A 13,132-nucleotide genomic window follows, 5' to 3' on the forward strand; every position below is an offset into this window, starting at 1 on the left:
TTTGGCAGCATTCCAAAGCGGCTGGTGTTTGAAGAAACTTCACCCACTTGGCGTTCATCAACAACAAAAATTTCCACAGAAAAAGGAAGCATAGATTTGGAGGCCTGCAAGGAAGTTACTCCCAAGGAAGTGATGCTGCGATTTTGTGCTGGGAGGATTAATTTTAAGAAACTGTTGAAAACACAACTATCCCCCTCTTTTACTAAGGTGCGCTAACCGATTAGCGTGCGCTAATTGAATTAGCGCATGCTAAACGCTAATGCGTCCATAGACTAACATGCATGCATTAGCGTTTAGCATGCACTAAATCGATTAGCGCGTGCTAATTGGTTAGCGCACCTTAGTAAAAGAGGGCCTTTCCCTCTTCTAATGTTTTCCCTTCGTTATACCCTGAAAAATATTGAACTGTAGTTTTGCCCTTTTTTTTGCCTAGGGTTTCGGTTGGTCTGTATGTCTGTCGGTCCTAATTATTGGTTTAAAAATAATTTAAAAAAACCCAAAACCATTATGTATAAATAAATGTTCTCTTTTTATGCTGTAACTTGCTTAGTAAAAATTAAGTTAAGCGCTTCATCAAATTCAAATAAAACTTGAAACTTGAAACAATGCCTACCTGTGTTAATGCCTTTCTCTGGTATTACCTCATTGCGTTTGATAATGCTTTGCTGGAATTTCATGATATAATTTTCTTTAAAAAAAAACCAAATTATTTATTAATTTTTAAAAACTAATACAAAGTGTCATGAATTTTACAAACATTAATAAACAAAATAAGCACTTAAATTCCATCAATAACACTACAGAAATTTTGAAAATTGCATATGGTTATTAATGTCTCCCTACTTTAATCGTGTTGAAACCTAACCTGCGATTGTCTGGTCATGTTTTCCTGGAATTTAAGATACAGTGTGGGGAGGATGAAGTCCAAGAATATGCTAAAAATGTTTATTATTGTCTCCCTGGTCATATTTGTTTGCTATTTGTTTTTATTGTTTGTACATTGTTTATTGTTTAATTAGTTTTTTGATTAAACGCTTTATCAATTCTGCAAAGCGTTGTACAAAGCATGAATAAAATAACATTTCAACATACATAAATTACAATATAACATACTTTCGAAAAAAACAAAAAACTTTAAGACGAACTACTACACATACTAGGTTAATTAAAGACGAACGAACAAAAGACACATGAAGGAAAAAGAGAAGAAATACAATAGCTATAGTAAATGAGAGAAACATTAACGGTAAGCACAAAAGGGCAGGAATTAATAGAAAAGAGGAAGACTAAAATAACTTTGTTAAAATTAGCTTAAAAAAAAAAAAAAAAAAAAAAAGAATGATAAAACTTTAGTTAAAAGCATCTTTACATGGATGATTTGTATGTAATTTGTAAACCGCAGAGTTAGTATGCGGTATATACTCTAAATTTCTAACTAAATTCCCTCCATATCCACAGTCCATGGAAAACTTATCCAGCAAATCAATGCATGCATGCACGTGCACATGCACTATGAGCCTGGGGGCGATGCAAAATGCCGGGCTCCATTGCTGTGTAAGCAAGTCGTACAGAGTGCATAAAACACAAAAGGGATATTTTGGGCAGCTTCCCCCCCCTCCCCTCTCTCCTCCTAAGCATTTTTCACAGCAGACATGTGGGCTGCAGTCATCTGAAGAGTTTCATTTTTGAAAAAATACTTTGGGCTCCTTTTACGAAGCCGCGTTAGCGTCTTGATCGCACGTACCTTTTTAGCATGTGCTAACCCCGGCGCTAGCTGAAAAACTACCACCTACTCAAGAGGAGGCGGCAGGGCCACCATCAGGGCAGTACTACCAGTCCTGCATTCAGGGGCCCGGAGGTGACAGGGGGCCCGGGCTCCCCCAGGGTCCTAGGCAATGTTCCCTCTAAGGCAGCGGTCTCAAACACGCGGCCCGCGTGTGGCTCTCCAGGTTTTATGGAGGCATCATTCTCTTCCTTTTGGAACAGCAGCCGGCTCGTTCGTTCAAAGCCGCGGGTTGGCGGCTCCTTGCGCTATCCACTCCTGCATCGGAAGCCTCTCTGACATCACACCATCAGAGAGGCTTCAGACGCAGGCGCGGATCTCGCAAGGAGCCGCCACCTGTGGCTTTGAATGGAATGAGACGGCCAGACACGCTGCTGCTCCAGTGGCGTACCAAGGTGGGGGCGGTCCACTGTTCTCCCTAGAATGCGGCTCGTCTAGAGCAGTGGTGCCCAACCTGCTTCCCTTCCCTTCTCACTGCTGCCATCGGGATCAGGCCGGCACCATGTCTTTGATCTCCCTGCTTCTCTTCCCTGCGGGTCCGACCAACTCTCGTGGCGGCCCGACGTCAATTCTGATGTCGAGAGGACGTTCTGGCTAGCCAATCGCTGCCTGGCTGCCCGGAACGTCCTTTCCGACATTAGAATTGACGTCGGGCGGCGAGAGTTGATCGATCCCGTGCAGAAGAGAAGCAGGGAGATGGCTTGTTCCCGATAGCGGCAGCAGCAGCAGCCTATTCCGTGGCGGTGGTGGCATGGGGGAGGCAGGAAGGAAGAAAGAAAGAAAGAAAGAAGGTGTGTGGGGGACGACGACAGTGAACCAGAAACAAAGCAAAAAAACGGGACACAGAATCAGAGAAAGACAGACATAGAGAAAGAAAGAAAAAGTTGGGGGAGGGAATGAGGTCTGGAGGAGAGGAAGCATACAGGAGGCTGAAAGAAGGGAAGAAGTATTGGATGCACAGTCAGAAGAATAAAGTGCAACCAGAGACTGATGAAATTACCAAACAAAGGTAGGAAAATGATTTTATTTTCAATTTAGTGATCAAAATGTGTCTGAATTTATATATGCTGTCTATATTTTGCACTATGGCCCCCTTTTACTAAATCACAATAGTGTTTTTTAGTGCAGGGAGCCTATGAGCGTCGAGAGCAGCGCTGGGCATTTAGCGCAGTTCCCTGCGCTAAAAACTGCTATTGTGGTTTAATAAAAAGGAAGGGGGGTATATTTGTCTATTTTTGTATGGTTGTTACTGAGGTAACAATGCATAGAGTCATCTGCCTTGACCTCTTTGAAAAAAACCCAGAATAGGAATGATAATTAACATTTTCTCAGCGTATAGTGTGCTTTGTGTTTTTTAATTTTATTTTTGGTAGATCATTTTGACTTGGTCATTTTAAAGTAGCTCGCAAGCCCAAAAAGTTTGGGCACCCCTGAGCTAGAGCGTTGAAGCTGTGTATTTCTATTTTATCTCCCTTTTTACAAAACTGTGGAGCGTTTTTTAGCGCCAGCCGTGGTGGTAGCAGCTCTGATGCTCAGAATTCTATGAGCGTCAGAGCTGTTACCACCGTGGCTAAAATCCACACTACAGTTTTGTAAAAGGGGGAGGGGTTAGTTTGTGATTACATATTCCATACTAGGCGAAGGTGTTTTCTGTGTTCTGTGTGTTCGGAAGACATGGTTTTCTGTTAGGATTGACGGTGTAGGATTGATCTGTGCTGGTCTGGCTTGTTTAGTTTTACAATGGGTGTATTGATGTACTGCTCACTGCAATATGTAAGATGCTGCCTTTTCCTACATACTCATGTGTGACAAGTGGTTTGTTACTAAAAATCATGTTTTTCTTACAGATGGGGGGGGGGTGCAAAAAAAAAAATGGGCCCCGGGTGTTACATATGCTAGGTACGCCACTGTATGTAAAGATACCAGAAAGCTGGCGTAGCAAAAACTTTAAGTAAATTGTTATTCTTCTAAGTTTTGAGTATTTAACCCTCCAACAATTTCACGGGCACTCGTTTCAAGTTTCAAGTTTATTGAGATTTTGATTTAAACGCAATATCAAATATTTTCAATGCGTATAACAAAAATAAATTTGGGGAAATAAATAAAACCATTTGAACAATAAACATACAAACATATCCATAGATGATTAAAAATACATAAGGAGTACAAGGATAAACTACATTTATTTAAAAATGCGTCCTCCGTGCCTGCTCATAAATTTGTGGAGTAATAATAATAATAATAATAATAATAACTTTATTCTTGTATACCGCCAACAATCTTGCGACTTCTAGGCGGTTCACAACGAAGAGAAACTGTACAGACAGCGACTTACAGAGTATAGCTGAGAACATCTGATAGTAACAACAGTGATAATAATAGCAACAGTTTATATACTGCAGGACCGTGAAGTTCCGTGCGATTTACAATGAATTAGAGAAATTCCATATATTGAATGGAGCAATCATAGTTAGAGATCGGAGGTTAACAGTTTGCAAGATCAGATCTGGGTGGGATTACGAAGGGGGCTATTGTCCTGAATCGTTACCTAGGTATTTCGAGAACAGGAATGTTTTTAGGTGTTTTCTAAATTCACCATAGTTGTTTGTGTGTGTAATTAGTTTTTCTAAGTCTTTGCCCCATAAGGCTGCTTGATACGATAGAAGTTGTTGATGGTATCTCTTATATTTGCATCCTCTAGCTGGTGGGGAAACGAATTTCAGGTGTGTTCTTCTCTCATGTCTGTTGGTTGAGAATGAGAAGAGGTCTGTTATGTATTTAGGGGCTAGGCCAGATAATTCCTTGAAGCAGAGACATCCCAGCTTGAACTTCGTACGTGCCTCCATTGGCAGCCAGTGCAGGAGTCGGTAGGAAGGGGTTATGTGATCGGACTTCTGCAGCCCGAAAATCAACCTGACTGCTGCATTTTGTATCAGTTGAAGTCTCTGCATTTGCTTCCGGGGGATGGCCAGATGGGTAATGTTGCAATAGTCAAGGTGGCTTAGTATTAGGGATTGTACTAGAATTCTGAATGCTGAGGCGTCGAAGTATGCTCTAATGGACCTAAGTTTCCAGAGAGTAAAAAACCCTTTTCTGACTAGGGAGTCCACATGGTCTTTCATAGTTAGACCTTGGTCCAGTAATACCCCCAGAACCTTCATTGTTGGTTGAATGGGGTAGTTAAGATTGTTAATGTGTATTGATTTTGTCGTGATATGTGGGTGTGGCGAAGCTATAAAGAATTTAGTTTTATCTGAATTGAGCTTCAGTCTGAATTCTGTGGTCCATTGTTCCACCAGGTTTAGCGCTTCTGTTGCTGTGGGGGTGATTTCAGAGGGAGACGTGATGAACGGGATAATGATTGTAAAGTCATCCGCATAACTGAATACTTTTATACCCCGCCGGGCCAGCTGCATGCCTAGTGAAGATGTATAGACGTTGAAGAGTAGTGGGGATAGTGGGGACCCCTGTGGAACGCCTGATGGGTTTCTCCATGTTTTAGAGAGGTTGCAGTTGAAGCGTACTTGATATGTGCGGGTTGTGAGGAATCCTCGGAACCAGTCGAGTACCTCGCCTCCGATGCCGATTGCGTCTAAACATTGTAGCAATTTTTCGTGATCCATGTAACTTGTCGCTCATGCATATTTTTTTTTCCACACACCTCATCAATCCTTAGAGGAAACATTGGTCCTAGGCCACCATAGCACAAATTCCTGTATTATGCTTCTGCTGTGCACAACAATAAACAATAAACACTGCTGTCATACTTTTTTTTGTCCCCTGCCGATTTCCTGATAGCACCCCCCCCCCGGACAAAAGTGGGGGGGGAAGGGGTGCGTGGGGGGGGCCCAATAGGATTGCTCAGTAAGGGGCCCAGAAATTTCTGATGGCGGCTCTGGGAGGCGGTAGTGGCTAGCGCGGCCGGCAAATTAGCGTGCGCTATTACGTGCGTTAAACCGCTAACGTGGCTTCGTAAAAGGAGTCCTTTGTTTCCCTTGTAAACACTTAATACCATTTACCTCGGTTTCAGGATTAACATTAATCAGCTTCATCGTTTTATATCACTTTGGTGGTCAGTTTGCTTCTTGGCCAATATCTGTCGTTTATGATTCTGTATATGTCTCCAGTGCCACAAAAAAACACATAACATTTTTTGTGCCACCCAGGAGTCAAAGGAGTTACTTGCTATCCACATAGAAATCACCAGAATGTTTCTTTCATAAATGCAACATAGCTAGGCATGAAATGGACTATTTAGGATTTTAGGAGTCGAATGTAAATGTGCTTAATGAGCCGCAAGGGATCTGTGGCGTGGCTTTTAGTAGCAGATGCAGACATAAGCATTGTATTTCAGTCTCTAAGTCTAAAGAAAAATCAAAGACAAAGAGAAACTGCATTGTGGGCCCCATATGTGTTAGGCGTTTGAACTTAAAAGTCAAACCAGATTGAATCTGTAGACTGTAATTCATTTAGGCAAGGAAATTAAAGAAAAAGAGACAAGAACATAAAGTAAAAAAAAAAATATCACCAGCTGTATAAATGATAGTGAGATGAAAAGAAAGAAATAATGTGTATGAAGAGAAAAGAAGGATCATAAAATAATCTAAATAAAAAGCATGAGAGAAAGGGGTTGTGTCAGGATTATCTTGGCCCTATCCAAAATGATAGCCAGTTTGTCTACTTTCTCTTACTGTTGTGGTTCAGTGTAGGCCTAGCATGTATATCAGACAGAAGTGAATGTCTGAAATTTACTGTGTCTTGGAAGTGGTTTAGAGCTTGTTTGGAAGATTTTCTGCCCTCTTGACAACTGTTTCAAATAAAATATTATTAGGCTCATTAGATCAATCATTTTGTTAAGGTCATAAAGATCACAAGATTTCAACGCTGCTCCTTCAGTTTTTGATAGTAAGCAGACGGGGAATGATTTCTAAAAGTTAGGAGGATATTAGAACACAAATTAGCAGTTTTATATGAATCTTTTTCAAGTATCGTTTTGAATAAAGTAGTGTAGTTGCCATGTTAGTACACTTTAAAGGTAACAAATAGGAATCAAAGCAAAAAAGGAGGAGAGGAGGATTGTATAATACCATCTTGTCCACTGTTTATGATTATGAATGTATGTAAGTTGCCTAGATTTGTAGCTGGGTAGGGCCTAAGAGATTTTAAATAAACAAATAAATAAATTGTGTATCCTGAAAATTTAGCTATTTCAAATGTTTATTGTATCATGAGGAAGAAGCTGGTAGAATCAGAGGTGGGAAGAAGGATATATAAGGTAGAGGAAAATAATCTTTGGATGCACTGTAATTCAATTTCTCAAGGACTCACAAGATACTAGCTTTACTTGGTCCACCTTCCTTGTCTCCCTTTCCTCTGAAATGGATGAATTAAAAATATGAACAGGAAGTTACATCAGAGGGAGGGCTTAGGGTCAGTGGGTAGGAGTCCCTGCTTATTGGCAATTAAAAACCAAAGACTTTTAAGTGGTAGAGGGGGAAGGGGAGTGTATTTAAGAGACTCTCCCATTGATGGAAGGAGAGGAGATGCGCCAGGCTGCTGAATGGTGCCCCTGCCAAAATGGTACCTGGATCGTTATATTCTCTGGCCCCCACTGTGTGGACTATTGAGTACTTTTTGTGGTTTGATTTTTTTTTTATGATCATTTTGCATATTTTACCCACTTTTTTTCCTTGTTAATAAGTTTTATTGGGGGGACAAAAAGAAAAATGGCGGTACTTTTTTTTATTGGACTAACTTAATGCCTTTCTGACCAGTTTTTGAAGGCAGAACATTTTCTCTTCGGTCAAGAATGAGCACAAGATGACAAAATATATGTGAAACATGCCAGTATTCCAATGACAGTTTGAAAAGAAAGGTAGTGATGGGGGTGGGGGTAGGAGTGAGAAACAGGGAGAGATGGATGGGTGATCAAATTGTGATAGAGCAGTATAACTTTATGGTTTATAATATGATAGGAAACCTATAATGTGATAGGTGCAAATCATTTGCATGCAAACCCAACCTTCCACTCTTCGGTGCACCGTGGGATACAGAGAACGGAGCCTCTGTTGTCTTTCTGTGAGAGTCATATAAGTAGCCGTCTCTTATTCTCAAGGTGAAACCACTCTCAGTCTGTCCAAATGTCCTTTGAATAATAAAGATTGGGGCAAGAAATTCTCCCTTAGCCCTTAGGCTAAAAACAATTCATTAAAAGTCTCTTCTCTTCCAAATGGTCCTTTTCTCTGTTTTCACTCACATGCAAATGAGTATGCAGCTCAGTTCATCAAGTCCATTACAGATGCTCAACGAATCTTTCCAATTCTTGAAGAAACTCCCCTCCAGAAAAATATGGATAGCCTATTCCTGCCTCCACCTACCTAGTCTTCTGTCAGGACTAGTACCACCCTATAGCAGGAGTTGGAACAACTAAGCTACTCTCACATTGATGTTGTTTTCCTGCAATTCTGTTGGGAACCAAGAGCTCCTCTTGCCCTCGAGACAGGACATATACCCGGTCATACCACAAAATTGCTAATTCCTTCCTGACTCCACCCATAGACCACCCCAGCACTAATCACGCAGTCCTGCAGCAATCAGAGGGGCTAAGTATTCAGTGACCTGTTTGGTTAAGTGCTGCTGAATACCTGGGGCCGCCCACTGAGCAGGGTTTAAGCGGGCAGAAGCTTCTCCTGCCCGCTTAAACCTCCTTGAATATTAACCACTTTCTAAAATATGGTAAGGGCAATTTTTAAAAAGGTTTTATATAGGGAAAGGAGGGGGAGTACCTTGTGGTGAATTTTTTTTGTAGCCTGTTTAAAGCAGGTGCAAAGTTAATGGATATATTTGTATCTGTAGTATATGCACTGGTGATTTTTCAAAGCCGTATGGGGATTGTGAAAATTGCTTCTAAAGAGGGACCCCAGAGCTATGTAAAACTTATTAGTAAACACAAAGCAGCAATGATAGCTAATGCTCTAATAAAATAGTTCTCAAGCCAGTCCTTGGGGTCATCCAGCCAGTTGGGTTTTCAAATTATCCGCAGTCAATACACCTGATTTAGCGTATCCTGGACTTTTGTTTTTATATTTCCATTGGCTTCTTCTTTTTGTTAACGTAGAACTTTTATTAAAATAAACCCCTCCTCTGGCTTTGTCTTTTAGCATTGCAATAGGTCCTGTTTTCTCTTTTAGATTCTGGTTATGTAACCCTCTGGCTTCCAAGATAACGTTCATTCATTTACATTGGGCTCCTTTTACTAAGCTGCGCTAGTGGTTTTAGTGCACGCTTAGCGTGCGCTAAATTGCTGTATGCGCTAGACGCTAACGCCTCCATTGAGCTGGCGTTAGTTTTTCTGCATAGCGCAGGGGTTAGCGCGCGCTAATCTGCAGCACACGCTAAAAACACTACCGCAAGCTTAGTAAAAGGAGCCCATAGTTTTATTTGTACATGGTTTTGTGTTTTCTAAGGGCTCCTTTTACTAAGCTGTGGTAGCATTTTTTGCATGTGCTATAGATTAGCGCTCACTAACCCCTGCGCTATGCAGAAAAACTAACGCCAGCTCAATGGAAACTTAGCGTCTAGTTCATCCTAAGTGTGTGCTAAAACTGTTAGCGCAGCTTAGTAAAAGGAGCCCTATGTGTCGCTCACATTGTATTAATTACTTTTTAACATATTGCCATTGACTTTTAATCTGTATCTATGTTTTTATTTACTATTGTTTTTATCTACTACTGATTATGGTTCTTATTGTTTTGTCATCAAGCAGTTGTTATGATATTGTATTTTTTTTCAAGATCCTCCACGGTATCCGTCCTCCTTTTATCCCTCTATCCTGGAATTCCTCAAATCCAACTTCCACTAGATCCACTCAAAAATTAAAACTATCCTACCCCTCCTTAAAAGGCATCTCCCTTGTTGGTAAACTTGGCTCTTCCCTCCCTTTCAGAATCACTCAGCTCTGGAACAGTCTCCCTTCCCCTCTCCGCAATTTGAGCCCCCTTCTACCATTCCGTAAGCATCTGAAGACCTGGCTCTTCTCCAGAACGTAACCCCGTCCCGCTCCTGGCACTCTCACACCAACCTCTCTTCTCTCATACTTATATAATTCCACTGGAGTTCCGTTCCTTCCCTAACCATGTAAACCGTGTCGAGCTCCATCTGCGGAGATGATGCGGTATATAAACCCAAGATTTAGATTAGATTAGATTAGATTTTCTGGTATTAATGTTTGTTTTTATATGTCACCATCTAGTGTCCCCTGAGGAAGGCACCATTTCACGACGCCGAAACAGGGATCTCTGTTGGGACTATTTTAACGCTCACGTGTTTCCATAAAAACGAATTTTGGTTGATTCAGATATCCAGCACAACAAAGAAAAATGGGGAGACCCAATGATCCACAGTGAAAACAATCCACCGATGAAAACAAAAACTGTGGATACAGATGTTCTGGAGATGATTTATTAAACACTGACATATAAAACCATGAAAATTCAATTTAAAAAGTACAATGATTAAAAAATACTGTGATAAAAATCCAACCGGACCCTACATTTTTTTGCTACTTCAGCTTGTCTGCGGTGTTCTTTGCTCACATGTTTAAAGACAATAGACTGTTTTCAGTCCAATTCTTTATATGTGAGTTTGCAAACCATTGGATCCCTGAGGAAGGTGTGTTCGCCGAAACATGGACCGAGTAGGGTCTGGTTGAATTTTTATCACAGTATTTTTTATCATTGTACTTTTTAAATTGAATTTTCATGGTTTTATATGTCATTGTGTAATAAATTATCTCCAGAACATCTGTATCCACTGATTCAGATATCCACCTTGTCTTTTCTTTTTGTGCATCTTTATCCCAAGACAAGGATTTCTTCTTTTTTCTTAATGTTTTTCAACAATTTTACCATATAGCCGAGAGACCAAGTGCAGATGTATAGATAGAGAGAAGTTGGGTGGTACAGAGTCCATTGGGATAAATAGATGGACCTATCTGGATACTCCAGGATTAAGGGCTCCTTTTACTAAGCTGCGTTAGGGCATTAACGCGCGGAATAGAGCGCACTGAATTGCCGCACGCGCTAGACCTTAACGCCATCATTGAGCTGGCGTTAGTTCTAGCCGCGTAGCGCACTGTGTAGTGCGCGGTAATATCCTGCATGCGCTAAAAAACACTAGTGCACCTTAGTAAAAGGAGCCCTAAGTGTAACTGAATTGTTTTCTTATACTGCATATTTGTTTTCTATGGCAACTGTTTCTAACAAACTATTTTGATGATTTATGTTGTAGTTTGACAGTGACCATTTCAACTCGTTTCCGTTTCAATCTCATAAGATGTTTTATTTAACATGCATTCAATACAATATCATATTTTCTCTCATCTTTTCGCAGCAAATTTCCTGTGTACAAATCTTCTCTTATAGGGCAATTTATCCAGCAAAATATTTATTACTATATGTAAACAAACTGGCCAATATTCAGCTGGCAGTGAAACGCTGATCGTTGCCAGCTAAATTTGCCTGTGCCATGTAACATTTACAAACGGAACATAGGAGCCTTACTTAACATAATGTCCCCAGTATCTCAAAATATTAAAGGAGGAAAACAAATTCTAAAAAGCAAGGATTTCTGTTAGCTTACAATTCTCATACTGGTTGTAACAGAGAGGCTCCTTTTGCAGGTCTTCAGACTTCACTACAATAAACCTCTGTGAAGGCTGTGGCAAGGATTGCCCAGCAGACCGCTTGGAACTCATAAAGGCACACAGTTGGGGCAAGTCAAAAAAGACAAACACCTTGAAACTTAAGTATTCTCCAGTCTCAATAACAAAAACTGTTTCTACTTCTGTTGAGTATTCCAAGCCACATCTAGAAATATAAGGCTTTTGCAGTCAAGAAAAGGAACATCTCTAAAGTTAACTAAAATTTAATGTGGACAGACTCTGTTTGAATCTAATGCCAAGGGCTAGATTCAGTAAATGGTGCCCAAATTCGGGTCCCAAAAAACATCTGTGTGGAGCACTATTCCATAAATGGTATTCCAGATCACGTACTATCACAGATACTCGTAGAATATTACCCTACCACTTAGATGTAGGTGTCTACACCGAGGCACCTACTAGCACCGTCTGACAAATAAGCATGATTAGGGGAGGATTTGGGGCGAGGTTTAGGTGTGGATTGAGTTAAGAGCCAGTAGACGCCTACCTTAGGCGTACTCATTTAGGACAAGAAAACCCTGGCCTAAATGGAATGTGCCTACAGATTTTGGGCCTGATCCTCAATATGGCATCCCGAATGTAGGTAGTGGTAGGTGTCCTACTGCTACCTAATGGATCAATCAGGATTTATATAAAAAAAAAAATTGATGTGGTGAATGATGCCTACAATGTAGGTGTATGACTCACACTTACAGAAGCTCCTAAGGATGCCTAAGGACAGAGTAGGCATGGCTTACACCAGAAGTAGCCATAGGCATGCATAGGCACTTTCGTAGGCACAAGACAGATGCCTTATATGTAAAACAATGGCCAACATTTAAGGCATCGGTACAAAAATTGGATATGATTCTGGATGCAGCACCTACTGGTGATTGACAAGTGTTAGGTGCCCATTTTGCTATAGCAGGTGCCGTTTCCAGAATCAGGTCCTTTATGCCTACTGGTTAGGGTTATCAGATTTTACGTTAATAAAATTCGGAACCCCCCTGGACCCACCCCCCAGGCCCGCCCAATTCCACCCATCCCTACCCCGTTATGCCCAAGCTCTGCCCTCAGCTCCACCCTAGCCCCGCCTCCCCACTTCCTATTAATCAGGCAGGAAAGCATCTGCGATGATGTCATGTGCAGGCACGCGTGCACATGATGTCACTGCGTTGCATCCATGAATGTGCGGATGCCCCCTCCCGACGCCATTTCTTTTCCAAACCCGGACAAAGTGTCAGGTTTTGAAAAGCCGTTCGGACCCCCGAACATGTCCTACTGGTAGCTAAGAATGGTTAGGTGCTGCTAAATGCTACTCTATAAATGGCACCTAGCAGTTGATTGACAGCCGTGCTGAATGGCACCGAAGGGGTTACACCAGGGGTGGGCAACTGCGGTCCTCAAGGGACGGAAACCAGTCAGGTTTTCAGGATTTCCCCAATGAATATGCATTGAAACCAGAGCATATTCATTGGGAAAATCCTGAAAACCCGACTGGATTCTGGCCCTCGAGGACTGGAGTCGCCCACCCCTGGGTTAGACTCTGTTTATAAAAGCAAACCCTTAGTGCAGGGAATAGGGAACTCCGGTCCTCGAGAGCCGTATTTCAGTCGGGCTTTCAGGATTTCCCCAATGAATATGCACGAGAT

Source organism: Geotrypetes seraphini, chromosome 5, assembly GCF_902459505.1.
Source record: "Geotrypetes seraphini chromosome 5, aGeoSer1.1, whole genome shotgun sequence".
Classification (NCBI taxonomy): domain Eukaryota; kingdom Metazoa; phylum Chordata; class Amphibia; order Gymnophiona; family Dermophiidae; genus Geotrypetes; species Geotrypetes seraphini.